We start from the raw sequence: 24844 nt of genomic DNA, 5'->3' as shown, positions 1-24844 counted from the left end.
GTGCTCTCGCTTTATCATGTGATCAAAGTCCAATCCCCTTGTTGTGTTTGCCCTTGATCTAATGTCCACATATGAGGGAGAACATACAATTTTTGGTCTTTTGGGCCAGGCTAACCTCACTCAGAATGATGTTCTTCAGTTCCATCCATTTACTTGCGAATGATAACATTTCATTCTTCTTCATGGCTGCATAAAATTCCATTGTGTATAAATATCACATTTTCTTGATCCATTTGTCAGTAGTGGGGCATCTTGTCTGTTTCCATAACTTGGCTATTGTGAATAGTGCTGCAAGTGCCTCTGGAGTAACCTGTGTCACATTATTTTGGGTATATTCCCAAGAGTGGTATTGCTGGATCATATGGTAAATCTATGTTTAGATTTTTAAGAAGCCTCCAAATTTTTTTCCAGAGTGGTTGTACTAGTTTACATTCCCACCAGCAGTATAAGAGGGTTCCTTTTTCCCTACACCCTTGCCAACACCTGTTGTTAGTGGTATTGCTAGTGATGGCTATTCTAACAGGGGTGAGGTGGGATCTTAGTGTGGTTTTAATTTGCATTTCCTTTATTGCTAGAGATGGTGATCATTTTTTCATGTGTTTTTTTGCCATTTGAATTTCTTCTTTTGAGAAAGTTCTGTTTAGTTCACTTGCCCATTTCTTTATTAGTTCATTAATTTTGGGAGAATTTAGTTTTTAACTCAAAATGGGTCATGGTAACACACATGTACAGGAAAGCAGTGTGAGTCAACTCCCTGTATAGCTATCCTTATCTCAACTAGCAAAAACCCTTGGTCCTTCCTATTACTGCTTATACTCTCTCTTCAACAAAATTAGAGATAAGGGCAAAATAGTTTCTACCTGGTAGTGAGGGGGTGGGGGAAGGGGAGAAATGACCCAAACATTGTATGCACATATAAATAAAAGAAAAAAAAAAGGTAAGTTGGTTATAGCTGTGTGGCTTTATATCCAGGTCCTCTATTCTGTTCCACTGGTCTTCATGTCTGTTTTTGTGCCAGTACCGTGCTGTTTTTATTGCTATTGCTTTGTAATATAGTTTGAAGTTGGGTATTATGATACCTCCAGCGTTGTTCTTTCGACTGAGTATTGCCTTGGTTATTTGTGGCCTCTTGTGTTTCCATATAAATTTAACTGTAGATTTTTCAATCTCTTTGATGAATGTCATTGGGATTTTGATGGGAATTGTATTAAACATGTAGATTACTTTTGGGAGTATAGACATTTTTACTATGTTGATTTTACCAATCCATGAGCATGGGAGATCTCTCCACTTTCTGTAGTCTTCCTCAATCTCTTTCTTCAGAAGTTTGTAGTTTTCCTTATAGAGGTCATTAACATCCTTTGTTAAATTTACACCTAGGTATTTGATTTTTTTTTGAGGCCATTGTAAATGGGATTGTTTTCATATATTCTTTCTCAGTTTGCTCATTATTAGTGTATAGAAATGGTAATGATTTTTCTATGTTGATTTTATATCCTGCTACCTTGCTATACCTGTTGATGGTGTCTAGGAGCTTTTGAGTACAGTTTTTTGGGTCTTTAAGGTATAGGATCATATCATCTGCAAATAGGGATATTTTGACAGTTTCTTTACCTATTTGTATTTGTTTTATTCCTTCCTCTTGCCTTATTGCTCTGGCTAAGAATTCCAGTACTGTGTTGAATAGGAGTGGAGATAGTGGGCATCCTTGTCTCAGTCCTGATTTTAGAGGGAATGGTTTCAGTTTTTCACCATTACGTATAATGCTGGCTGTAGGTTTGTCATATATAGCTTTTATAATGTTGAGGTACTTTCCTTCTATTCCTAGTTTTCTTAGAGCTTTTATCATGAAATGGTGTTGGATTTTATCAAAGGCTTTTTCTGCATCTATTGAGATGATCAAGTGGTTTTTGTCTTTGCTTCTGTTAATGTGGTTTATTACATTTATTGATTTTTGTATGTTGAACCACCCCTGCATTCCTGGGATGAAGCCTACTTGGTCATGGTGAATGATCTTTTTGATGTGTTGTTGAATTCGGTTTGCCATTATTTTATTGAGGATCTTTGCATCAGTGTTCATTAAGGAGATTGGCTTATAGTTCTCCTTTTTCGAGGTGTCTTTGCCTGGTTTTAGGATAAGTGTGATACTGGCTTCATAAAATGTGTTAGGCAGTTTTCTTTCCTTTTCTATTTCATGGAACAGTTTAAGGAGGGTTGGTATCAGTTCTTCTTTAAAGGTCTGATAGAATTCAGCAGAGAATCCAGAGTGATGCATCTTCAAGCCAACAAAACAAACACCAAGGATTGCCACCAACCATCAGAAGCAAGGAAGAGGTAAGGAAAGGCTCTTCTTTAGAGTCTTTGGGAGGAAATCAAATGATACTTTGATTTCTGACTTCTAGATTCTAAAATTGTGACAGAACAAATTTCTGTTGTTTCAAGTTACCCAGTATGTGGTAGTTTGTTATGGCAGCCCTGGAAAACTAATGCATGGTGTCAGGTGTGACACTGACTCTACTTCTTTTCCATCTGTACTTGAATTTCTCATCTGTTGAGAGAAAGTCAGTGTCTAGGCTTAACTTTCATGTTTAATAAATGAAATGAACCAAAAAATTAGTGTCATAAGAGTTTCATGAAAAGATTAAAACTTTTTATCTTTTCTGTTTATCTCCATGGAGTTAACAAACAGTTCAATAACAAATAGAACCATGTACTAATATTAGGTACAAGAAAAATTATCTTGTAATTAGCTATAAGAAATTATCAGCTAAGCAATGAGTATGAGAAGAGTGGATCTTATATAGAAAAAAAATGTATTATGATATATATAAAAAAGTAAAGAAATTAGGCTGAATCTCTTTGATCCAAAGGAAGAGACAAGGAGATAACGTATATGTTATCCTAATAAAAATTTTTATAATAAAAAAAGAAGAGACAGGGAAGATACATAATGTTATCAGGCATGAAAAGATAGACTTAACATCTTTATTAGAAGTCCTCAATCAATCAGAGCTGTCTTGGATCCAAGTGACTGAAAACTCAACTCAGGTTGACAAATCTTTGTGTTCACTACTGTAAAGTGGGGCAAAGATTAACCCAGGCATTTGGATAATATTGTCAAGACCCAGTTTTGTCCCATTTCAAATCTCTGCTTTTCTCTGTATTGTTTTCAGTAAACTAAATAATGGCCACCCAAAATATCAAGTCCTAATCCCTGGAATCTGTATCACCATTTAAAGACAAAAGGTCTTTGTTGATGGTATTAAGGATTGTGTTAAAGCAAGGTTATTCTGGATTATTTGAGAGGTTCCTAAATCTAATCAATCATAATTGTCTTTATAAGAGTGAGGCAGATATGTTTTCTCTCATATGAGGAAGATAGATCCAAAAGATAAACATATACACAAAAGCAATCATGATTTTATACAAATGTATATGTAGAACATGTTTATAATAGTGGAACTACTCTATAGAGCTTGGGGAAGGAGGGAAAGAAAAAAAGAATGCTAGAGATTCAACAATATCATACTACATAAACATCTGTGAGGGTAGAGGATATAAGGATATGTATTGAAAGCTGTTGAAAAATGGTGGAGGGGGGAGGGATAGGGATAGCAATGGAATGAGTTGCACTGACCAAAGTAAAGTATACTTACAGCAGAGATACATCGAGAAACACCATTGAGCATTGACTTAGAAATTAATAATGAAAGACAGGACTGTAAAGTAGGTACAGTGTGTGGGGGTACTAGTGGGATGGGGGAGGGTGAACAAAGGTGATGAAGGTAAGGGAATATGGTTGATGGACTTCATATACTTATATGAAGTAGAACAATGAAACCTTTTGCAATTGCTTCAAATGGTGCAAGAGAGGGTTGAGGGGGAGAGATGGTGGGAGTGATCTAACCAATGTACAATGTAAGCCTATTCAGAATTGTCATAATTAATCCCCCTGTACAATGAATATATCCTAATTTTAAAAAATGGCTGAGGCAGAATCTCTAGTACTTGGGGGACAAAAGCAATAGAGAAGGATTTAATACACATAGAAGAGGAAAAGGAAATGTAAAACTGGAGACAAAGATTGTAATGATGCAGCCACAAGCAAATAAATGCCAGCAGCCACTAGAAATTGAAAGATGCAAGGAACTGATTCTGCTCTAGAGCACCCAGAGGAAGCAATGTCCAGCCAGCACCTTTATTTCAACCCATTGAAACTGTTGTTGAACTTCTGGCCCCCAGAACTATGAGAGAATCATGTTCTGTGGTTTTGATCCTCCAAATTGTGATGACTTGTATGGCAGCCACAGGATATGAATTTACTTCTTCAGTTGTACCTGATGGCAAGATGGTTGACAGTAGCTCCCTCCCACGTTCAACTAAATTGGAAAAGAGAGCATTTCCCATTGTGCTTACACGTAAGTTTCAGGATTCACTCTGAACTGACTAACTTGGCTCAGGTGCCCTCACCTGAATCAACTGGTGTGACTAGGGAACTGGGTGTTCTAACTGGCCAGGCAAGGTCATGTGACCAATTTCCCAATTCAAGATGAAGGGCCACCCATCCACATGCCCTGAGAGTTGGCTAGATAATTTCTTAAAGGAAGTTTATTATCTGACCAAAATCCAGCAAGTATCCACCATAGGTTCCTCTTCAGAGTTCCTTCCTGTTAAGATGTCATTCTTCTCAGTTCTTAGTACATTACTTTATAGATCATTTCATCAAAAGATAACACTCTGTAGCCTGGCCCAAAAGACCAAACATTGTATGTTCTCCCTCATATGTGGACATTAGATCAAGGGCAAACACAACAAGGGGATTAAACTTTGATCACAAGATAAAAGCGAGAGCACACAAGGGAGATATGAGGATAGGTAAGACACCTAAAAAATTAGCTAGCATTTGTTGCCCTTAACGCAGAGAAACTAAAGCAGATACCTTAAAGCAACTGAGGCCAATAGGAGAAGGGCATCAAGAACTAGAGAAAAGATTAGATCAAAAAGAATTAACCTAGAAGGTAACACACATGCACAGGAAATTATTGTGAGTCAACTGCCTGTATAGCTATCCTTATCTCAACTAGCAAAAACCCTTGTTCCTTCCTATTATTGCTTATACTCTCTCTTCAACAAAATTAGAGATAAGGGCAAAATAGTTTCTGCTGGGTATCAAGGGGGTAGGGGGGAGAGGGAGGGGGTGGAGTGGTTGGTAAGGGAGGGGGTGGGGGAAGGGGGGAGAAATGACCCAAGCATTGTATGCACATATGAATAAAAAAAAAAAAGATAACACTCTGGTTAATTTTCTATTTATGTGGTTTCTTTTCTACAGTGTAAATTCCTGGAGTTAGTAGCTATGTTTTATTTTTAGTTGGTGGCCCAAATTGTACATAATAGTGATATTGTTGCATTTAATATTAAATAAATATCAGTAAATTGCAGTTATAACACTAAATATTTCACAGTAATAGCACAATTAGCCAAGAAAACATTCAGGTTCATTCAGTGAAATCTAATCTCACCTCTATAATAGTTTTGTCTATTACAAAACTACATATTTTCTTTCTTCTTACTTCTTTATCCAGTTACCTTTTCATTTAGCCATAACACCTCAAGTTTTTCTTGATATTTGAACAATGGCAGCTATGTAGTCATACATGTTCAGAGTCCCTCTCTTGCTTCTGACTTCTGATATTTGTACTAAAGAAGCTTCAGGAAAGAGAAATTTCATGTTCAAGACTTCTGAGGCAATTACATCTGTGTTCTCTAGCATTCAAATGGTGACAAATTCTGTTCTCAAAGATAAAGGAGGGTATTAGAAACTTTTCCTCCCCTTAGGTTTGTGAACTTGACATTTATCTAAATTGTTGAGTGATAGATAATGCATTTTTATATGGGATGCCTCAAAACTGAAAAATAAGCCAATATCAACTGAATCACAAATGACTAAACAAGAATAAAAAAAATCAATACTAACCCAGTGGAGAAATAAAAAATCAAGTTCCAGGTATACTGAAATTATATTCTCTTATCAATTGTAAAATAGAATGTAAAAGGGAAGATTTCTTTCACATTGAAACAATCAGTACAAGTAATAGTCTAATTTAACAGAAAATAAGAACATCTTTTATGCCATTTGAACTTCAGTTGTTTTGCATTCTTTAACGCATTTTTTCTTAAAAAAAAAGAAGAGAAAGATTGAAAATTGTCTATTAATTTGCTTATCCAGAGTAAAGCTTTTGGAATACATACGAGGAAGCAAACCAAATTTAAACATCAGTACCTATCATAACAGTAACGAAGGATAATTTTTTTTCTTTTATTATTCATATGTGCATACAAGGCTTGGTTCATTTCACCCCCCTGCCCCCACCCCATCCCTTACCACCCACTCCAGCCCCCTCCCTCTCCCCCCCACCCCCTCAATACCCAGCAGAAACTATTTTGCCCTTATCTCTAATTTTGTTGTAGAGAGAGTATAAGCAATAATAGGAAGGAACAAGGGGTTTTGCTGGTTGAGATAAGGATAGCTATACAGGGCATTGACTCACATTGATTTCCTGTGCGTGGGTGTTACCTTCTAGGTTAATTCTTTTTGATCTAACCTTTTCTCTAGTTCCTGGTCCTCTTTTCCTATTGGCCTCAGTTGCTTTAAGGTATCTGCTTTAGTTTCTCTGCATTAAGGGCAACAAATGCTAGCTAGTTTTTTAAGTGTCTTACCTATCCTCACCCCTCCCTTGTGTGCTCTCGCTTTTATCATGTGCTCATAGTCCAATCCCCTTGTTGTGTTTGCCCTTGATCTAATGTCCACATATGAGGGAGAACATACGATTTTTGGACTTTTGGGCCAGGCTAACCTCACTCAGAATAATGTTCTCCAATTCCATCCATTTACCAGCGAATGATAACATTTCATTCTTCTTCATGGCTGCATAAAATTCCATTGTGTATAGATACCACATTTTCTTAATCCATTCGTCAGTGCTGGGACATCTTGGCTGTTTCCATAACTTGGCTATTGTGAATAGTGCCGCAATAAACATGGATGTGCAGGTGCCTCTGGAGTAACAGTCTTTTGGGTATATCCCCAAGAGTGGTATTGCTGGATCAAATGGTAGATCGATGTCCAGCTTTTTAAGTAGCCTCCCAATTTTTTTCCAGAGTGGTTGTACTAGTCTGCATTCCCACCAACAGTGTAAGAGAGTTCCTTTTTCCCCGCATACTCGCCAACACCTGTTGGTGGTGGTGTTGCTGATGATGGCTATTCTAACAGGGGTGAGGTGGAATCTTAGTGTGGTTTTAATTTGCATTTCCTTTATTGCTAGAGATGGTGAGCATTTTTTCATGTGTTTTCTGGCCATTTGAATTTCTTCTTTTGAGAAAGTTCTGTTTAGTTCACATGCCCATTTCTTTATTGGTTCATTAGTTTTGGGAGAATTTAGTTTTTTAAGTTCCCTGTATATTCTGGTTATCAGTCCTTTGTCTGATGTATAATTGGCAAATATTTTCTCCCACTCTGTGGGTGTTCTCTTCAGTTTAGAGACCATTTCTTTTGATGAACAGAAGCTTTTTAGTTTTATGAGGTCCCATTTATCTATGCTATCTCTTAGTTGCTGTGCTGCTGGGGTTTCATTGAGAAAGTTCTTACCTATACCTACTAACTCCAGAGTATTTCCTACTCTTTCTTGTATCAACTTAAGAGTTTGGGGTCTGATATTAAGATCCTTGATCCATTTTGAGTTAATCTTGGTATAGGGTGATATACATGGATCTAGTTTCAGTTTTTTGCAGACTGCTAACCAGTTTTCCCAGCAGTTTTTGTTGAAGAGGCTGCTATTTCTCCATCGTATATTTTTAGCTCCTTTGTCAAAGATAAGTTGCTCATAGTTGTGTGGCTTCATATCTGGGTCCTCTATTCTGTTCCACTGGTCTTCATGTCTGTTTTTGTGCCAGTACCATGCTGTTTTTATTGTTATTGCTTTGTAATATAGTTTGAAGTCAGGTATTGTGATACCTCCTGCATTGTTCTTTTGACTGAGTATTGCCTTGGCTATTCATGGCCTCTTGTGTTTCCATATAAATTTAACAGTAGATTTTTCAATCTCTTTAATGAATGTCATTGGAATTTTGATGGGAATTGCATTAAACATGTAGATTACTTTGGGGAGTATCGACATTTTTACTATGTTGATTCTACCAATCCATGAGCATGGGAGATCTCTCCACTTTCTATAGTCTTCCTCAATCTCTTTCTTCAGAAGTGTATAGTTTTCCTTGTAGAGGTCTTTCACATCTTTTGTTAGGTTTACACCTAGGTATTTGATTTTGTTTGAGGCTATTGTAAATGGAATTGTTTTCATACATTCTTTTTCCGTTTGCTCATTGTTAGTGTATAGAAATGCTAATGATTTTTCTATGTTGATTTTATATCCTGCTACCTTGCTATAGCTATTGATGATGTCTAGAAGCTTCTGAGTAGAGTTTTTTGGGTCTTTAAGGTATAGGATCATGTCGTCTGCAACTAGGGATATTTTGACAGTTTCTTTACCTATTTGTATTCCTTTTATTCCTTCTTCTTGCCTAATTGCTCTGGCTAGGAATTCCAGTACTGTGTTGAATAGGAGTGGAGATAGTGGGCATCCTTGTCTGGTTCCTGATTTTAGAGGGAATGGTTTTAATTTTTCTCCGTTAAGTATAATGCTGGCTGTAGGTTTGTCATATATAACTTTTATAATGTTGAGGAACTTTCCTTCTATTCCTAGTTTTCTTAGAGCTTTTATCATGAAATGATGTTGGATCTTATCAAAGGCTTTTTCTGCATCTATTGAGATGATCAAGTGGTTTTTGTCTTTGCTTCTGTTAATGTGGTTTATTACATTTATTGATTTTCGTATGTTGAACCACCCCTGCATCCCTGGGATGAAGCCTACCTGGTCGTGGTGAATAATCTTTTTGATGTGTTGCTGAATTCGATTTGCCATTATTTTGTTGAGGATTTTTGCATCAATGTTCATTAAGGAGATTGGCCTATAGTTCTCCTTTTTGGAGGTATCTTTGCCTGGTTTTGGGATAAGTGTAATACTGGCTTCATAAAATGTGTTTGGCAGTTTTCCTTCCCTTTCTATTTCATGGAACAGTTTAAGGAGGGTTGGTATTAGTTCTTCTTTAAAGGTCTGATAGAATTCAGCAGAGAATCCATCAGGTCCTGGACTTTTCTTTTTGGGGAGACTCTTGATTGCTGCTTCAATTTCATTTTGTGTTATAGGTCTATTCAGGTGATTAATTTCCTCTTGGTTCAGTTTTGGATGATCATATGTATCTAGAAATCTGTCCATTTCTTTTAGATTTTCCAAATTTATTTGAATATAGGTTCTCAAAGTAGTCTCTGATGATTTCCTGGACTTCCATGGTGTTTGTTGTTATCTCCCCTTTTGCATTCCTGATTCTACTAATTTGGGTTTTTTCTCTCCTCATTTTAGTGAGGTTTGCCAGGGGTCTATCGATCTTGTTTATTTTTTCAAAGAACCAACTTTTTGTTTCATTAATTCTTTGTATGGTTTTTTTGGTTTCTATTTCGTTGATTTCAGCTCTTATTTTTATTATTTCTCTCCTTCTATTTGTTTTGGGATTTGCTTATTCTTGTTTTTCTAGGAGTTTGAGATGTATCATTAGGTCATTGATTTGGGATCTTTCAATCTTTTTAATATATGCACTCATGGCTATAAACTTTCCTCTCAAGACTGCCTTAGCTGTGTCCCATAGGTTCCGGTACGTTGTGTTTTCATTTTCATTGACTTCTAGGAACTTTTTAATTTCCTCTTTTATTGCATCGATGATCTATTCTTCATTAAGTAATGAGTTATTTAGTTTCCAGCTGTTTGCATGTTTTTTGTCTTTACTTTTGTTGTTGAGTTCTACTTTTACTGCATTGTGGTCAGATAGTATGCATGGTATTATTTCCATTTTCTTATATTTGCTGAGGCTTGCTTTGTGCCCTAGGATATGATCTATTTTGGAGAAGGTTCCATGGGCTGCTGAGAAGAATGTATATTGTGTAGAGGTTGGATGAAATGTTCTGTAGACATCTACTAGGTCCACTTGATCTATTGCATATTTTAGATCTTGGATTTCTTTATTGAGTTTTTGTTTGGATGACCTATCTATTGATGATAATGGAGTGTTAAAGTCTCCCACAACCACTGTGTTGGCGTTTGTATATGCTTTTAGGTCTTTCAGGGTATGTTTGATGAAATTGGGTGCGTTGACATTGGGTGCGTACAGATTGATGATTATTATTTCCTTTTGGTCTATTTCCCCTTTTATTAGTATGGAATGTCCTTCTTTATCTCGTTTGATCAATGTAGGTTTGAAGTCTACTTTGTCAGAGATAAGTATTGCTACTCCTGCTTGTTTTCGGGGGCCATTGGCTTGGTAAATCTTCTTCCAGCCTTTCATCCTAAGCATATGCTTATTTCTGTCGGTGAGATGAGTCTCCTGTAAGCAACAAATTGTTGGATCTTCTTTTTTAATCCATTTTGTCAAACGGTGTCTTTTGATGTGTGAATTAAGTCCATTAACATTAAGCGTTAGTACTGATAGGTATGTGGTGATTCCTGCCATTTAGTTATCTTAGTTGTTTGAAGGTTTGATTGTGTGTACCTAAGTTGATGTTACTCTCTACTGTCTTGCTTTTTCTTATCCTGTGGTTTGGTGCTGCCTGCCTTTTCATGGTTAAGTTGGGTGTCACTTTCTGTGTGCAGAATCCCTTGCAGAATCTTTTGTAATGCTGGCTTTGTGGTCACATATTGTTTTAGTTTCTGCTTATCATGGAAGACTTTTATTGCTCCATCTATTTTGAATGATAGCTTTGCTGGGTAGAGTATCCTGGGGTTGAAGTTATTTTCATTCAGTGCCCGGAAGATCTCACCCCACGCTCTTCTTGCTTTTAATGTTTCTGTTGAGAAGTCTGCTGTGAATTTGATGGGTTTACCTTTGTATGTTACTTGTTTTTTCTCTCTTACAGCCTTCAATATTCTTTCCTTAGTTTCTGAACTTGTTGTTTTAATGATGATATGTCGTGGAGTAGTTCTATTTTGATCTGGTCTGTTTGGTGTCCTGGAGGCCTCTTGCATTTGTATGGGAATATCTTTCTCTAGATTTGGGAAATTTTCCATTATTATTCTGTTGAATATATTATTCATTCCCTTCGCTTGCACCTCTTCTCCTTCTTCGATGCCCATGATTCTCAAGTTTGGTCTTTTGATGGAGTCAGTGAGTTCTTGCATTTTCTTTTCACAGGTCTTGAGTTGTTTAATTAATAGTTCTTCAGTTTTTCCTTTAATTACCATTTCATCTTCAAGTTCTGAGATTCTGTCTTCTGTTTGTTCTATTCTGCTTGATTGGCCTTCCGTTTTGTTTTGCAGTTCTGTTTCGTTCTTTTTTCTGAGGTTTTCCATATCCTGGCAGTTTTCTTCTTTATTGTTGTCTATTTTTGTCCTGAGTTCATTTATCCATTTATTCATTGTGTTCTCTGTTTCACTTTGGTGTTTATACAGTGCTTCTATGGTTTCCTTTATTTCTTCTTTTGCTTTTTCAAATTCTCTATTTTTATTGTCTTGGAATTTCTTGAGTGTCTCCTGTACATTTTGGTTGACCCTATCCAGTATCATCTCTATAAAATTCTCATTGAGTACTTGTAGTATGTCTTCTTTTAAATTATTCTTGTGGGCTTCATTGGGTCCTTTGGCATAGTTTATCTTCATTTTGTTGGAGTCTGGATCTGACTTTCTGTTCTCTTCATTCCCCTCTGGTTCCTGTACTAATTTTTTGCTGTGGGGAAACTGGTTTCCCTGTTTTTTCTGTTTCCTGTCATTGTCCTTGGTGTTGTTACTGTCCCTGTACTGTGTGTAATTAAGTATTTTCTAGCTTGTAATAATAACAATGGTAATATTGAGAATGGAAGAGTGAGCTGAGATGGAAAGCAAGAAGTTAAAGAAAAGGGGAAAACAAATATACAGACAAGAGGGAGAAAGCAGAACAAGGTGTCAGACAAGAGAGTTTCAAAGGTATAAACAGGGAGTGTTAGTGTACTAATCGACAGTAAGCTGAACAGACAATAGAGAGACAGAGAGAGGATTGAAAATCAAAGATAAAAAAATAAAAAATAAGTATATGAAAGTAATATCTATATATAAAAATGAATTAAAATAAAATGGAAAATAGAAAATTAAAAAAAAAAACCAAAAAACTTCCAAGTTTATATGCAATGCAATTTCAGTCTTAATAATTTGGGTGTCCATCTCAATCTCCAGTCCTGGAGTTGGTGCCTCAGATGTTGTTCTGTAGTTGTCTCATCAAAGCGGATGCATAAAGTAGAACAAAACTACACTCACACACACACAGAAGGAAAAAAAAAAAAAAAGCCCCACCAAGTGTCCCCAGTTCAAATGCAATACAGTTTCAGTAAGTTTTCCGGCTTGCAGGTGTAATTCGGTTGTTCTCTCATCAAAGGTAGGGAGAAAAAGAAAAAAAAAAGCGTCTGGAGGCAGTTCTGAGAGTGGTATCTGCAGCTGTGGCTTGCCTGCCTGCTGCTCTCAGCCTGTAGCTGGCGGCATTATTTATGCAGATCTCTGGGGTGAGCTTAGCACTCACCTGGTCCCACAGGCTTTGTTTGCTCAGAGTTCTCCTGTGCGGGGGCCTCTGCCACAGGCTTTCCCCTTTCCAAGCACTGGGAAAGGTGACACTGCCCCGCGTTGTCAGGCCTGCGTGTTTATTTACAGTTCACGTGGGAAGTGGGTGTTCCCTCCTCTCACAAGCGTCCCCGCTCCTGGTTGCTGGGCTTGCGCCCCGCTCCCGCCAGAGCCTCTCCGGCCCACCCGGCTCGTTTATTTACAGTCCTGGGAAGGGTTCCCTTCCCCCAATCTTCAGCGCTCAGGGCGCCCCACCCTCTTTCCAGCGTGTCTTAACTGTTCTTATTGCTTAGTACTCAGTTTCTCTTTTTTTCCCGGGTGGAGGTCAGTTTGTCCAGGGGGCTATGCTGCTCTGGCCCAGGCTTGTCTGTGGGGCTACCGCGGTACCGCGAAGCTCACCTGGTCCGCGTCTTCCCAAGCCGTATGGGCGCCGGCCACTGGCGGCCCCGGGGCCCTCCTCGGTTCTCCGTTTAACGTGAAGTGGAGATTCTCTGCGCCGGCTGGAGGTGTGGAGGAGTCAAAGTTATGCCTTTTCTCAGTGATTATGCCTGCAAAGTGTGTCTCCAGCGTCTCTCCAAGATTTCACTATAGGAGGCTCGCTTTCTGCTTCCTACCTCTAGCCGCCATCTTGGAATCTCCACGAAGGATAATTGCAGTATGATTTCTTGATATTTGAGACTGTATGTTGAACTAGTTTTATTAATCAATTTTTATATATAAATACATAAGCCAATAATTAGTATTGATAAGCATGCTTATCAAAGTGTGGAGTGCCCAATACTTAGTAACCATGAGCACTTTCTTTTTTTCTAAGTGAACCAGAGTCACACTTCCCTGGAGTTTGAACATGCCCATGTCTGGAGGAGAAAGCATGAAGAACAAAGGGAGAAAATACTCTTCTGCAGGAAGCTGCTGCTTTAACTGCCCAGGGACTGCAGGAGCCTAGGGAGAAGAAGGAGAACAGAGCAGTCACTTACCTTATGTGTTGCAGGCATGAAGACAGTGTTTCTAGCCATGATCTTACATCAGACTCTAAGCTTAAGATCATATCACACATATGGGATGAATATACAGGCATTGTACCACCTCTGCCTTTTACGAACAGCACTGTTCAATAAATACTTACTGACTTAGCTTCCCAGCTGCTCCCACTCACCTTTATTCTTTCCTTGTCATCTTCTTTCTACCTTATTTGGTTTAAAAAAACCCAGATTTATGAAGGTTTGCAATGATACACACACCTTAATACCTCTTGTGTTCAAGGCAGTGTATAATGGGGGGAACCTAGAGATGTAGCAGTTCGAGATTTAAAATTGCATGCATTTATACCTTACTTTTATTAGTGTATATTAATTGTACAGAGAGAGGTTTCATTGTTTTGCAATATTTCCATACACACATAATATACTTTGCTCATATTCACCTCTCTATTACTTTTAAACACATGAGGAACCTTCTAAGTGAGAGTCTAAAAATAAAAGGTGCTGCTGTAGAAGGAGAGCCTTGAGTTTACATGAAAAGCAGTGAAAGTAAAGTTATTGGTATACTGGAAATGTTCTAGACAGTTTTTACTGGTGATTTATGGTACTCCAACCTTACTGATGTGTATAAGTAGATGGCTGTTTTTCTACCTGAGGTGATTTTCTTGGAAGTTTGCTGTGATTTCGGCAGATTTGTAGATCTAAAAGAAACAGTAGTAAAAGAAGACAAATTATTATTTAAAGCTGTTAAAAATCATCTATGATAAGTAACTTAGCTAAATCAGAAATTCCATACTTAGGGAAAATTGTTCTATCCATGCACCTGTTCAGAGAGCAAAAAACAATTTCGTTTTCCTTTCCTTAACCTTCCTCTTCCACTTTCTCTTTCTTTTTAAAATTTCTATAACTCTGCAGTTGCTAAACTAGTTATTTTAGCATCCTGCTGAGGAAGGCCAAACTCCTAATGCAGTGACAGCTATAGTTACTTCCTGGACCAGCCTTACTCTTACCTGTCCGCACCTGACACTTAGCATGGCTTTTCTGAACCTGCAGAAATCCTTCCCCAAAGCCTCATTTGCCCATTGGCTGTGGCTGCTGGGAATAAAGAAGGGCAGGAGTGGCCTCTTCCCCATATTAACTGGATATCTCTTGTCAGTTTATCTCAATCTTTGTAACATTGAGTAGCAGGGACTCTCTTCAAACTTGACCAGTCTTTTCAGAGAAGGCAAAAAAAGGGGGAAACAAGTCAAGTTTGTTTTAGATTTTAAGAATGTATTTTATGGCAGATAATAATTTATGTTTTCACCTTTTCTGGCTTCTCATTTTCTAGGTTTAGCTTTTTTCCCCCTTGGTTCTACCCAACAGCCATCTTGGCAACTCCTCTCTGAAATCATTTCCTGTCATGACATTTTTAGAAACCAAAATAACAGCATTTACAATGTAACAGCTAAATTTTCCCATAGCATATCTTAGCAAAACAAGCATTTTTGCATGGCAGCTTTTAACGACACATATGAAGACTGAACGTCTTCTGGGTGTCCACAGTTTCTGTCTAACCAGTGGGCTGACTGCAGCATGGTCTGCTGTGGCTCTATAATCACATCTGGCACACAAAGCTGGCGACATTCTGGCTTCCAAGCTGTTCTCATGGAGTGTCTTGTTTTAATTTCAGAACACATTTATTTGAGGAGTGGGAGGGGGGGCTTTTAATAATAAGGGGAAGCTGGGTCGTTCCCTTTAAAAAATGAAGCAGAGGTTTATTGCAGTGTTACATGGGATTGTGAGACATCACAAATGGAATGTCCGTTGGATACAGTCAATACATTTGAATTCTTTGGAATTTGCTTTAAAGAAGATGGTCATTCGTGCTTTTCTCAATAAATTATTTACTTAGCCTTTTACATCTTATTTTTCCAATTTAAATTTAGTACAGCATAAACTCAGAGAGGTGTTAGGAAAAGTATCCAAAGTGTCTGCAGACAGTCAATGTTCTTAAACCACCATGGCTAAACCTCAAAAATAGATGTAGCCCCATCAAAGTTAAATTGAATGACTCAGTGTCTGGACAACTCAGGTTTTTTCATAGTTAGGGAAGAGAAGAGAGAGGTGGCTTTAAAAATTCAGAATCCTGGATGGACGAAGTTTGTTTTGTTTTTAGAGTGGGAAGAAGTGTCATCACAGGAAGTTTGAATAAAAACAGAAACTTCTTTTAAAAATGTAACATAAAAGTTAGCTTATTGTTTTTTCATTACTTTTTATTTATAAAAAAATTACATATTAACCTGAAGCTGTATCTGAGAGATCAGTTTACCCAACTCCCACAATTTACCCAACTGTGAGGCTTTCTTCTCCCTTGTGTGTCTCCCTTCATAAAGACTGGATAAGCCAGACACTCCCTTTACCAGACTCTTCTATATGCATACAAAGTGTGACCAAATGACTAAGTTTTGGTCAACAATATCTAAGGGGAAATCCTGTACATCACTTCACTGTTAAAAAAAGAAAGTTGCTTAATTAAAAACATTTTTAGCTTCCCTGGAGTTATATCTTTGAATGGGAATGTGATGGAGCTTAGCTGCCATCTTGGACCTATGATGGGCCTAAGGATGGAGAGACAACAGAGTAGGAGGAAAGAATGAGCTTTTTCATTCTGACCATAGCTAGCCACATTACTAAATCTGAACATCCTACCTCTGAATTTCTTCCTGTGAGGGTCTTTTAATAATTTTTACTCCTTAGGTCAGTTTTAGCTTTTAGTCATTTCTGCACATTCTTAATATGTCCTGAGAAATTAATCTGTTTAAGTTATAAAAGGCATAGTAGTATAGTCTCAATTAGAATTTAGGACTTTTAATTTCTTGTTCAGTATCTTTTCCTCTTACCATCTGTCCCTGTTCTATCAGTAGAATAAATGGGTTATTATCTGGATTAAACTTGTGTTTAAATGTAGTAAATTGTGGTTGTCCTATAGAATAGTGCCCACGTAAAGTAAAATTCATAAATTTTATTTCCTATCTTTGCGTAGAAAGAATTGACAAATAAGTCCGGTATTGTGGGATGATTCATTTTCATACTGAAAGCTTTGATTTAAGAAGAGGAGGAACCATTTTGAGTCAGATGAATATTAGGTGAAGTTAGTGTCATTATGCTTGAGAAGTTGATTGTATTTCAAATTCCTACCCTGTAAATTGTTTTAAGGAAAAAGTAGATAAAATTTAAAAATGGAACATGCAAGTAAATAGACACCAAAAAATAAGAGTAAAAATAAAACAAATAAGTTCCAATACATGACATACTAGACCAAAATACATGACATACTAGACCAAAATTATCTGAAAATTTAAGTTATGTTCCTGAATTTGCCAATTCTTTTGGCATAATAAAACTTTATCCTGGTTGGTTTTCTCTAAAAATGAAACAACCATTTCAAGGTACCTTAGAATCTAGGGATGACATGTCCAAAAAATTCAAGTTATCATTACCTAGCTTTTAGAAAGGACCCTCCTAATCATTGCCCAGGTGGTAAATGCACAATCTCACAAAAATTCTACAGAAAAGAAAGTTGGTAGTTTCCATTCAGAAAAGAGAATAATTAGGTATCATTAACATAAATCAAGGTTTTAAGATTACTTCTAATTTGTTATATGAAGAATGTTAGATAAAATACTTTCCTCTTTAAGTCCTTAGAAGACAGTTGTTTTCTACCAGACCATCCAATGACCCTTGACATTTCACCATTATTTTGGGACTGAGGTTGCTTTTTATCAACAGTGGCTTCCAGAATACTTTACAGTATAATGACTTAGTCTGGAGAGTGTTCATTGGAAGAAAAGGCATGATTTCCATGGCAATGGCAGCAATATACAGATAATGAAGCTTGAGGAAGCAGAGAGATGCAGATATTGAATTGTGGTACCTTCTTGAGCCTAGTAACCATGGGAATACTATAGGTGGGTTACCTTATTAAATGAAAAAATATTGTTTAAAGTTGTACAAGGTCTTGAATTTATTGAATGAATAGTTCAACACATCAAGCCGTTCAAAGTAAACATTATACATGATTATTCTGTATTGTGTTTTGAAAAGAAGGAATAATGGGTCAATTCAATGTGACCTATTTTTCCCTCAGGTAATCTATTATCTGAATTAGGAGACATTTCTTCTTCACTTGATGTAGAAAATATAAGGGGGAAACTGGATTGAAAATCTCTATGATAAAAATCAATTATTTATTTCTTTGATGAAGTTACTTTGACAGGCCATCAACAAATTATTTTATCCTTACCCATCTTCGTTCTTCTATAAAACAATATTATTTTCTTGTTTTTTTCCCAGAGCAGTTAGCAGTGACCCTTGGTATTTAGGTATTAGACTGGAGAGAGCACATCTGTGAAGGGTAAGGAATGGTGACAAAGCAGACACTTTCTGGTATGAAGACATAATTCTCTACCAGTTGAAGAAGGATAACCCTCAGTTCATAGAACTTTTAGAGTCTGGAAATGGCTTCATTACCTCTAGCTGATGTCCTATCATGTGGGAATAGGAGTTAGAGTTCCTGACTTCTCTCTTATGATCAGAAGCTGTTGGAGCTGCCTTAGAATGTCCCCCAGAATTTCCTTAGGCAGAGACACAAGTCTTTCTCTGACCTGTCACCAATCCAGGCTCCCTCCTATGCCTTAGATCCTTTTAGGTCCACTGTGACTTTGGAGTTCTCTGTTCATTGGCACTGTCTTTTCTTTATCAATTTTTTGGTAGTTAGGAATAATGCCCAGAAACTACCTCAAAATCCTAATAATTATTACCTGCAAAATTAAATAATTGAAACTTTTGAAGCTCATAGCTCTCTGATTATACCTCTTTAAATCTCATTTTCTCTTCATTCACATGTAAGAAAATAATTATGGCAATAAAACTCTTAGAAGAAAACACAGAAATAAATCTTTATGATCTTGGATTAAGCAAAGGTTTCTAAATATAACTCCAAAAATATGAGCAATAAAAGAGAAGATAATTTTTCTTCAAGACAACTAGGTCTTAAGTAAGATTAAAAACTTATGTGTAACAAAGTACACCACTGAGAAGGTAAGATGATAGCTGGGCATGATGGTGCATGTCTATAAACTCAGGCAGTCCAGAGACAGGAGGATTCCAAGTTCAAGTCCAGCCCATGCAAAAGAGATCCTTTCTCAAAAGCAAAATAAAACTAAAGGACTGGTTGTGTAGCTCAAATGGTAGAGCGTTTGACTAACTCCCTGTGTTCAATTTCCATTAATATGAAAAAAAGGTAAAAATACAAGTTACGGACTGGAAGATAAATTTATAAATCATCATTTCATTATCTGAAAATGTTCTTGTATCCAGACTATATAAGGAACTCTTACAACTCCTTATTAAAGACACAACTCCATTTTTAAAAAAACGGGCAAAAGAAAGAATAGACATTTCTCTGAAGATATACAAATAACCAACAAGCACATGAAAATAAGCTTGTCATCATTAGTGATTAAGAAAATGTAAACCAAAACCTCAATAAGATACTAACTCACATTTACTAGAATTATAATCGAAAAATATAGGTCAGGTGTGGTGGCTCAAGCTTGTAATCCAGGCTATGTGGTAGGCAGAAATTGGATCACAGTTTGAGGCCAGCCCGGGGCCTTAACTAGCCATCTTAACCAATGGCTGGGCACAGTGATGCACACCTATTAATCCATCCCCATAGGGAAGCACAAATAGGAGGTTTGTGCCAGCCCAGGCATAAAGTGAGACCCTATCTCAAAATATAGTCAATGTGAAGTGACTCACGTGCAGAGTGCCTGCTTAATAAAATAAGTGCAAAGCCCTGAGCTCAACCCTGGGTATAACCCAAAAAAAAAAAAAAGGGGGCGGAGAAGGTGGGGGGACAATGACCTGCTGACAGAATGTAGAGAAACTGAAACCTTCATATCTTGGTGGTAATGTAAAAATGCTAGTTACCTTGGAACTACCAAGCTTGGCAGTTTTTCAATACATTACACACAGAATTACCATATGACCCAGGAATTCTACTTTAAGGTATGTATCCAAGAGAATTGAAAATATATATCTAAAAACTTGTATGTGAGTACCCATAGGAGATAATTCATAATGTCCAAAAAAGTGTAACAACCCAAAAGCCCATCAACTGATGAATGAATAGACAAAATGCTATATGCATACAGTGGGATGATGTTTGGCTATAAAAGCATTGAAGCACTGATATATGCTAAAATCTGAAACCATTGTGCCAAAAGAAGCCACATCACAAGAGACCACATGTTGTATGATTCAGTTAATAAAACAAAAACTTAGAAAAAGTAATTTACAGAGACAGAAAATAGAATGATGGTTGACTAGGATTTGCAAAGGAAGGAGAGAAGAGAATGGAAGTGATTTTACGGAGCATTGGGTCATCTTTTAGGATGATGAAAAAGTTAAAAGTAGATTGTGGTAATGGTTACACAACCCTGTAAGCATCTAAATAACTTTGAATTGTACAGTTAAACACACCTAAAAAGGTAAAGTTTGTGGTGTAAATTGTAACTCAATTAGTTTGTTAAAATAATTATGATACAGCAACATGAAAATGACATTGCATAACACTTTATCATTTTTATTGAGAAATAAAAATGATTAAACTACAAAAGCAAAAAAAGAATCACACATCAAATTTTGGCAGAGACCAAATTATTTCAAACATGTACCACCAACATATATTTACTGTTGCACTAGATGTCAGAACAAAGGAGATTACCAGAAGGTTTTGTACAATAAGGATCTGGTACAGGGTGTCACTCCCAATTGCACAAGTCTATGCTGTTTTTACTGATTGTGAGTGCGTTAGTAAGAAGAAGGGGTGTGAACAAGGGTGTGGTGTTTTAAAGAAAATATGGTATGTGTTGGTGATAAAAGGACAAAAAAATCAAGAGATTGTGTATAGAACACACTCTACCTCGGGTGTGTACTTATCAAAATGTTGCCTGGGGTCGCCACATCAGAATTTTTGGAGGAAGGGTACTTCTTAAAATGAAAATTTACAAATTCTAGTATGGATTTATGAAAATTTATCAATTCCACCATCCTTTTTCTTTGGAGAATGGTGGTGATGGCAGTCAGGAAACTGCAACTTTAAAAAATATTGCTAGATGATTCTTATGTAACTAAATTTGAGCACCTTGATATAAGATAGATTTTATTATATATGACTCTGAAATCTCAGCAAAATAAGATAGGAAAAACAAGTGCTACAACTGAGTAGAAATGGCATTGTTCTCATCCACATATGTATTTGTCTGAAAGAAAATACACGGGAATATGCAGGCAAGGATGTTTGGATAATTCAAGAAAATCTATGGATAAAAGAATATTTAGAATTTATAATGTTCAGCTAGATGGCTACTGAGTGCAAAATTGACCGACAAAATTCAGTAGTACAAGCAAAACACAATAGAGCTTATGTCTAAAACACAATTTGTAGAAATGCAACATTTTAAAAAATGGTACAGTTCAAAACAGCAACAAATCAAGAGAGAGAAAGAGTGGGAACCAAAGGAGAGAGAAAAACTGAAACAAGTAGTAAAAAAAAACTTTATCAAACTTTCCTTTTCTTCCTGCAGCAAATGATGACGTTTTATTTAAAGACATAAAGAGATGATTTCCTAAGCAATTGGAGACACATACTAGGTTCGTGGATGTAAGGCTTATAAAAATAAATTTGCCCAAATTTTTGAGGAATTTAAAGCAATTCTAATCAAAATTTGTAGAAGACCTTTTGTAAAAATGTGCAAAATGACATAGCAATTATACTTCAAAATACAGTCGAATATATTAGAAAAAACTTGCACATGTGTGCCTAGGTATTTATGTAGTATTGCTGGGAGAATTAAAAAAATGAAGGGCAAACAAGCTACCTATCTACCAGTAAGGAAATAGATAAATTAAATGTAGCTTATTATTATCTGACAGTTAAAATTGAACACTTCAATTTTCATGTATCCATATGAATAAATTGTAAAACATATTCAATACAAAAAATTTTCTAAATGATATCAAATTTATGAAATTTGAAAACAAAAATAACACTATATATTCATTCTCACATACAAAAGAACACTACATATTAATTCTTACATACAAATGTAATAAAATTATACAGCCTTCCATGGAATTAATTCCCCAAAACTTCAAGAAACCTCTTGAAAAAATAGAAGAAAGACACAGGAATGGGATTGCAGCTATAGCAGTGATTAGAGCATTTTATTGAAACAGTGAGTAAATATGGATCAAAAATGGACTAATATTAACATCTGTTAGATCTGCACGGTGCACAGTTTGCTTCTGTTATTTTTTATATCTTGGCAATATTTCAAAAAACAAAATCAATAAATACAAATTGATTTGCAGATCTTTGGATATTGGTCAACTCTTTCAAATGAGGTGACATAAAGCCACATATTGGTTTAGTTCCTCTCATCAATATTTGCTATACCTGAAAGCTGGACAGATGGCAAATATTCTCTCTCCTTGACAGATGGATAAACTGGATGGTTTAATTACTTTCTCCTAGTTACATAATAAGTGGCTCTGGAAACAAAACATTTTAGTCAATGACTTGGGGTTTTGACCACCAAACAGCATGTCAGTGCACAATACTTAGCCTTTGTAGTTTCTGCTGTGAGACAGTATAACAAATTTATGTATATATTTTATTACAAATCTAAAACAGAAACACTATATATTTGTACATACTCAGACACTATAGAACCTGAAAACATAGTCTTAAAATTTAATTTTTCTCATGACCTGCTTTGTAAATGAGCTTTTCCATCCTAACATAACCTGCTCCATGATAACTTATTAATGATTTTGTAAAACGAGAGCTTAGACAGTAAGTAAAAGTCAAGAGTAAATCAGGTTGCTTACCAGAGTGCTTGATTTTCCTGCTTTAGAAGGATAAGATAAGATAAAGAACATTTGCTTTATGCTCAGGAGATGTAAATTTTCTTCTCAAGCTAACTGCAGACTGCATAAAATTCTTTGAATTTTTCAGGGTCTACAAAAGTTTCTGGGAAGAAAAAGGATATATCAGGTAGAGAGAACAGCACTTAATTTCGAAATATTTTTGTTGTTTGAGGCATAGCAAAGAATCTGCTGGGGCTGGAAGGAAACATCCATTGAGGGCTGTGATGGGAGAGGAGGCTGGAGAAGCTTTGGCTTTTATTCTGCAGCATTTAAAGACTTTTGAGGAACGGCATAGTGTTATCTACTCATGATTTGCATAGGAATATTATAAGTGCTGTAAGGGCAATGCTGCAACATATGAAGGAACTGCTCTAAAGTCACCCAAATAGGGACTCTTTTGCTCACAAAACAAGAAGTCAGGATGTGGACAAGCCAAAGGTGGTGTAGCTTCTCCAGAAAGCCATTGAGGACTAGGGTTCCTTATGGCTTTCTGTTTTCCCAGCCTTACTTGGGAGCTCCTTATTCTCTCAGGATGGCCATTCCATTTCTAGACTAAAAGAAAAAAGAAATTCAAAACATAAAATATTCATTCCAGTCAAGAATTCTCTTTTTATAGTAATACAAATTGGATGGAAGCCTTGTTAGCAGACTTACGCATCTATTTTTTTGCCCAGAAATGGATCACCAGGACGTTAACAAGGTGGGTATGCTGTGTATGTTTTATTACCTTATTGAAGTATAATTTACATACAATAAATTGAATGTATAGAAAGTGTACAATTTGATGAGTTTTGACATATAAACCCTTATGAAATCATTATAATATTGAGATATCAAATATTTCTAGCAGTTGAACTTTTTAAAATGAGAACTTCATCATTTGAATAAATCAAGTTTCTCTTGACAAAATAAAAATGGAAAATATAGTCATTTGAGAAGCAAATAGCAGCATCTGCCACAATTTATAGACTCATAAATTCTTCCAAGTGTCCCTCTCCAGGTAGTTCTCCTAGTTCAGTTTAGTAGACCACAAGAGATCTATAGGGAGAGAACCAGGGTCGGAACTTGTCATAGGATTATTTCTGGTCTATAACTGTCTTGACAGGTGGTGTGACATAGAGGCAAATGTGACTTTTTTGGACTGTGCTGGGGATCAAATTCAGAGCCTTGTGCTTGTAGTGCAAGCTCTCTACCACTGACATATATCCTTAGCTGCCTACTACTAACCTTGAGCAATTCAGTTCAATGAGTATTTATGTAATACCGACCATGTGGCAGCCATTCTGCCATTCCCTGACATACAACAATAAAATGGGCAGAGATAGTCCATCTTTTCACAGAACTTACTATCTGGTGGTGGCTAAGGCTTTTCTATAAGTCGAAGTTTGGAAAGAATAAATTTAGTTCTAACAACATATAAATGTTAGTTCAGTGGTACTTGTGTTCAAAAGCTGTCCTAGATTTGGCTTCATTCTACTAATACTGAAATTTGGGAGCTTGGCTTGCTGCACTACAAAGTTCTGCTTCATTTGGATTAATCCCAGGGTTTTGAGCTTATCTTGGAGCTCACTGAGGCCAACAGTCTTCTCTTTTCCCTACTATGACCCTAAATCTCACTGATTTAAGAGAATATGATCTCGTTTCTTCCTTTTAGAAAAGAAAGTTCTCAGATATATTCTTGGAATCTCAGAAATTCCCTGCCTTTTAGGATCTGGAGCACATTGGCACCACCCTCCCTGCTCACTCTGAGTGACCTGGTTCCCTTCTCCAGCAACAGGAATCCTGGGAAAGACCATAGCATTAGAAAGACATCAGAGCTGTCTGGGGATGCTGGTGTTGATTCTAGACTGTGGGGACCCTGATTCTAGACCACAAGGTCCCTGATTTTTCCCAAGGTTATGAGAAAATGTTGTGGAGATCAACAGTTCTTATAATTTTTTTTAGATAGCATCAAAATATATTGTAATATTATAATCATTACTTCTTAATGAGCATCTATTATGAGTCAGGTAATGTGTATATAATTTTAATTAATTACTTTATGATTGCTCTCAATTTTACACAAAGGAAACTGAAGTCTGCAGACAGGAAGAACTCTCTGCTGAAGGTCATTCAGCTCATAGTAAATAGAGTTGGAATTCACACCCAGCTGTCTGACTTCAGACTCCATTTTCTTTTTTTAAAAAAATTTTTTTATTG

General features: G+C 36.5%; 1 long non-coding RNA gene across 1 annotated transcript in view; it reads left to right on the top strand.

The window, feature by feature from the left end:
- The window catches only part of LOC141424166 (uncharacterized), a 244256-nt gene extending 230436 nt beyond the window's left edge, over window positions 1–13820 (top strand). The window contains exons 9-10 of the long non-coding RNA XR_012449096.1: window positions 2238–2334; window positions 13501–13820. This is a non-coding gene — a long non-coding RNA (uncharacterized lncRNA). The remainder of the gene's footprint in view (window positions 1–2237; window positions 2335–13500) is intronic.
- The last annotated feature ends 11024 nt before the right edge of the window (window positions 13821–24844 follow it).

The sequence above is a fragment of the Castor canadensis genome, chromosome 6, assembly GCF_047511655.1.
Source record: "Castor canadensis chromosome 6, mCasCan1.hap1v2, whole genome shotgun sequence".
NCBI lineage: Eukaryota > Metazoa > Chordata > Mammalia > Rodentia > Castoridae > Castor > Castor canadensis.
The sequence above is the reverse complement of the archived record's forward strand: the minus strand, read 5'-3'. Positions and strand labels throughout refer to the sequence as shown.